Source organism: Trichosurus vulpecula, chromosome 6, assembly GCF_011100635.1.
Source record: "Trichosurus vulpecula isolate mTriVul1 chromosome 6, mTriVul1.pri, whole genome shotgun sequence".
NCBI classification, from domain to species: Eukaryota; Metazoa; Chordata; class Mammalia; order Diprotodontia; family Phalangeridae; genus Trichosurus; species Trichosurus vulpecula.
Window position 1 is genome coordinate 162,176,606 of NC_050578.1, and position 6,000 is coordinate 162,182,605.

The window sequence follows — 6,000 nt, forward strand, 5'->3', positions numbered from 1 at the left end:
ATCAACTGTAATTACTAGTCAATCAAATCAGTATCAGGAGTTATCATCCGTAAGGATAATGGATTTTCATTGGACCAATAAACCCCTAGATGAAGAAACTCCTTTACCAATACATATTGGCACTTGCTCTACAACTTAAGAGTCTTAGACAGTTGTCTAAAGAACTAAGAGGTTAGGTTATGTACACAGAGTAACACAACCAGTAACCATTAGAGGCAGAACTTGAACCTAGGTCTTCCTGACTCAGAAACTACTTTTCTATCCACTATGTGATGCTGTCTAACTTGCAATTAAAAAGAAATCAGATTAAAGAACCTCTACACACAAGATATTTTAAAATGAAGAAATTGGAAAATTTTATATGTGTATGTGTGTGTGTGTGTGTGTGTGTAATATACACACATATGCATACACATACATATATACATATATATATATATACTTCACCATAAACATAGACAGATATATCATATAAAATATTTTTCAAATATAAAAAATCAATTAGTTTTTTTTCTACCATACCAACTGGTTTGACTGAACTTTCAGTGAATATTATTAATTAACTGTTTGTTTCAGAGTATTGGAATATGAGCATTCAAAGGGACCTCAGCAGCCATCTAGTCAATCACACTCATAAAAGGAATCTTCGTTACATACCCAGGAAGTGATTGTTAAGCTTCTACTTGAATACTTTCATGGAGGGAGAAAGCACCATCTTCTTGGCAGTCCATTCTTCTCTGGGGCCACTCTGTCAGTAAATTTTTTTCTTCACTTCAACCTCAAATTGTCTTCATTGCAACTTCTACCCACCGTTCTTGTTTTACTCCCTGGGGCAGTTATAAACAAGTTTAATCCCTCCTATAAACAACAATCCTTCAGATACTTGAAGACAACTATTATGTCACACACAAGAGTCTTCACTTCTCCTGGTTAAACATGCCTTCTTCCTTCCACTGATACTTCTTGGGTGTGGACTCAAGGTCCTTCTTCATCCTGCTTGTCCTTCTCTGAGGACTCTCCAGTTGACCCCTGTCCTTTCTAGACTGTGGCATCCAGGACAGAACAAAGTACTCTGGATGAAGCCAGGGGAAGGTGGAGCACACTGGGATTATTACACTATCACTTCCCTATTCCTGGAAGCTAAGCCTCTCTTAATGAAGCCCACCATCACATTAGCCTTTTAAGCTCCCTCATCACTCTGTTGATTCACATTGAGTTCAGATCTATATAAAAACCCCAAATCTCATTCAGCACAACTGTTGTGCCTCCATACTTCCTCAGTTCCTCATCTTATCATCCTTAACTTTCTTCAAGGCTCAGCTTTGTTGTCACCTCCTCCTTTAATTCTCCTAGTTCTTAGTGTTTTATCCTTCCCAAAATTACTCTGTATTTCCTTATCTGTACACATGGTGTATTGTCCCAGCAGTCTCTAATCTCCTGGAGGGAAAGAATTTTCTTATAAATATGTTTTTTCACTTTTGTTTTCCCAGCCCATAGCATGATATCTTGGACATGATATATTGTGGATGCGTGTGTGTGTGTGTGTGTGTGTGTGTGTGTGTGTGTGTGTGCAAGTGCTCATGCACCTGTGTGTGTGTACACAGCTAGGAAGCACAGTGCTGGGTCTGAAGTCAGGAAGACTCCTGATCCTGAGTTCAAATCTGGCCTCTGACATTTATTAGCTGTGTGACCCTGGGCAAGTCACTTAACCCTATCTGCCTCAATTCTTCATCTGTAAAATGAGCTAGAAAAAGAAATGACAAACCACTCCAATATCTTTGCCAAGAAAACCTCAAATGGGGTCATGAAGTGTTGGACATAACTGAACAATAACATTTTTTTAATTTAAGGAATTTCCAAAAATTCTTATTGATGAGAGACTTCTTTGCAGGTTGTGGCTATATAACACAAACAGAGTCTAAAAGGATCCTGACAAGCCAGTGCATTGTGCTGTATCTGCAAGCTAAAATTCAATAGGGCTAAATGTAAAGCCTCACGCTCAAGTAAAATTAAAATAAACATGATTATGTAGTCAGAGTTAACAGTTATTCTGAAAGAGATGGAGGGGGGCAGGTTAATAGATTGCAGTCTCACTATGAGTCAGCAGTGTGATGTGGCAGTCAAGAAACCTAATGCAATCTTGAGCCACTTTAAGAGAGGCATAGCTTCCAGTAATTAGGGGATGATATTCATTGCCTTCCTCAGACATCATCTGGCGTACTGTGTTCAATTCTGGGTGCTGTAGTTTTAGGACAGGGATAAACTGGAGAATATCCAGAGGCGGGTAACCAAGGTGGCTAAGAATCTTGAATCTACAGCAAGGCTTTGGATACTGGCCATGACTAACTTAGTGTTTGAAGGACTCAAAAAGAATTAAAACATTTTGGTTCGGCTTCAAAGGGCAGAATCAGAAGCAATAGGTGGAAGAAACAAAGAGGTGAATTTAGGCTTGGTGTCTGTGAATATTTCCTACCAATTAGACTTGTCTAAAATTGAAGTGGCCCATCTTAAGAGGTGATGTCTTGCTTGAGAATCCAGGTAGAAGATGAATGGTTACCTCTTAGGTATGCTAAGGTGAGGATTACTTTCGAGTCTGAGCTTAACTAGAGAATCCTTCCAATGTTCCAATCCTGTGATTCTGTGATTTTGAATGCATTCCAATCATGGCTGTCTATATAAATGAATAGCTATGAGGGAGGTCAGCATAGGTTGGATATAGAGCCTCTTTCACTTAGCTCAGTGCCAGTTATATAGTGGTGTTTAGTAAATGCTCATTGACTTAACTTGACTGAACTATGCAGGGAATAATGGAAAATAAATCTGGAAATCTAGTTTATTTACAGATGCAAGCATGTGATAGAGGAGTTTAACTTATATCCTAGATGCAACAGAAACCACTTGAGATTTCTGAGTAGCAGTGACATAGTTGAATCTATGTCTAATGAATATCAGTTTGGAAACTGTGTAAGTAGATAGATTTGAGAAAAGACAGTGTAGAAGCCAGCAGACAAATTATGACTTAATTACAAAAGTATTGGCAAGAAGTTGTGAAGGGGCTGATCGAGGGTGGTGGGTGGCCATGTGAGTGGAGATAAGGGGACAAATGTGATAGATATTATAGAAGTAGAATAAATGATGCTTGACTATTAATAAGAAATGATGGGTTGAAGGACAAGCAGGAGTCAAAGATGATTTAGGTTGCAAAGCTCTCTAACTGGAAGGGTGATGAATGGGGATGAATCACTCAACAGACAAAGGAAATGCGGAGGATGGAAGGGTTTAGGGAACTATAATGAATTTATAGGACCATAAATCTAGAAGCTGATGAAAAATCCCTTTGGTAATGTCCAAAAGGCAATTGCTGATGAGTCACTGAGGTGTTCAAAAGAGAGATCAAGAAAGGATATATAGACCGGGGAGTCATCTTCAGAGAGATAAATTCATGGAATCTGATATGAGAAACAGAGAGAGAGGGAGAGAGAGGAAGAGAGAGGGATAAGAAAGGAAGGGAGAGGGAAAAGGAGAGGGGAAAGAAAGAGAGAAGAAGAAAGAGAGGGAGAGGGAACAAAACCTTGTGGGGCTTATGTGATTGATATCTTGGAAACAGATGATGATCCAGCAAAGGAAATAAGTAGTAGTCATATAAGAAAGAGAAGAAGTTAGTGACAGTCATATCACAGAAACTAAGGGTATTAAATTGAATTGAAGGGGAATGTCCAGGAGGGCAGTTGATAGGGTCAAAAGCTATAGAGAGGTCAAGTACAAAGAGTAAAGTCCATATATTTTGGCATTTAAGAGAACATTGGTGCCATCAAAAAGAGCATTTTCAGGGAAACAGAAGCTTGCTAAGATATGAGCAGACAATAAGGAAATGGGGCAAGAAATGTATAGGATCCTTTTTGAGGATTTTGTCTCAAAAAGAAACAAAGGCACAGGATATTAGTTTTAAAGGATGTCAGGATCCGGTGAATGGATTTTATTTAATGTATTATTAAGGTATTTTGATTATTTTACATTACATTTACTTTCCAATGACCACTCCCCCATAGCACTCTGAATCAACCAGAAAAAAAAAATTAAGTGATGGTGACTGATGAAATGACTGCCATTAACAGAGTATACGCCATTCCACACTCTGGCCTATTACTTGTAGAGGAAGGTAGTGTCTTTCATCAGTCATCTGGAAATATGACTGCTCTTTCTCCATCTCATTAATGATCCATATCCGTATTGTGCCCTCTTACTGTAAATGATTCCCAAAACTCTTCCCTGGACCTTCCCTTCCTTTTCTATGTCCTCAGGGTGTGACCATATCAACTCCTACAGATAAAATTACCACCCCTCCATATGACTTACAGACAGTTTTTCATCTCCAGTCTTTCCCCTAAGTTTCATTCTAGGATTACTTATTTGCCTAGTAAAAATTTCAAACTAGGTGTCCTGGAGGTTATTTCAAACTCAAAGTCATTATCTTATGTTCCAAATCCACTCTTCCTCCAAACTTCTCCATTTCTATTGAAGATACCAACATTTTTCCAATCTCCCATGTTCACAATCTTGGCACTATGCTCCACTTTTCAAACTCCCATAAGTGCAGATAAAGAATCAGTTGCCAAATTCTGCCATGCATAACTCATAGCATATCTCTTGTCACTCTCTTTCTCACACTGCCACTACAGGGTGAAGTTCTTATCTCTTTTTTTGTGTTCCTGAAAGGGTCTCTTATATGTTTTCTCTAGTTCAGGTCTCTCCCCAAACTAGTCAGGCTTCCACACAGCTGCTGAAGGAATTTTTCTTAAGGGCAAATCTGACCACGTCAGTTCCATGCCCAGTAAAATGCAATGTTTCCTATTGCTTCTAGAAACATATATAAACTCCTCTGTTTAGCTTTTAAAGTCATTCGCTATCTCTCCCCAACCTGCCTTTTCAGTTTCATTGTATATTAATCCCCTCACTACACTTGGCAATACAGAAAAAACTGATCTTATCTGTTTCTGTCGCAGTAATCCATTTCATGTTTGAGCGACTTATTTCATTTTTAAAAATCAGAAAAAATGGTTTTGATGATCATTCTTTGATAATATTGTTTGCTAGCTTTCTAGAAATGCTATATATCTTGCATTCTGACTCTCTTCTGTTATTTCTACTGAAATTCTTGACCTCTCAGTTCTTCCCAATGCATGTTGTTACTATTTCACCTAGTTCTAGGAAGTAACCCCTCAGTTATTTTAATAGTATAAAACTAAAGTTGGACCAAATTTAGGTAGTATCTTCCTTTTTATTAGATTTGTGTAGCCCACCCACAATAAATACATTCCCAATTATTCATGCTCCTTTATTTATGTACTAGAGTATTTTATAACTGTATTTATATAATTATGTTTCTCACTAGGTTAACTTCACAATAATTTATGTTTATTGTTTCTCTTTTGGCTGTTATTTTAAATAAAAATTGTCTTTCCATCATTTCCTTCTGGTATTTGTTAGTAACATACAGAAATGCTTACTTTTCTGGATTTTTCTTTTGTATCTCGTTACTTTGCTGAAGCTCCTAATCATCTTGTTAACTTTCTATATTGATTCTTTGGTGTCTTCTAAATAAACTGTCATAGTTATTTGTAAATATAACTATTTTAGCATTCTTTGCTGATATTTACTCCTTTAATATTTTTCTCTTGTCTTTTTTTACAATATTCTGCATTTCTGGAACTATGTCAAATAATAATGCTTTACCCCGCACTTGATGGGAATGCTTCTAGTGCTTCTCCTTTGAGACATCATCATCATCATTATCATTACTACTATCATTTATATAATACTTACTATGTATCAGGCACTGAGCTAAGCACATTACAATGATTATCTCATTTGGTCCTCACAGTAACTGGGAGGTAGGTGCTATTAATAGTCCTATTTTACAGATGAGGAAACAGATAAACAGAGGTTAAGTGACTTGCACAGGGCCAAAACAATGAGTAAATGTCCGAGGCTAGATTTAAA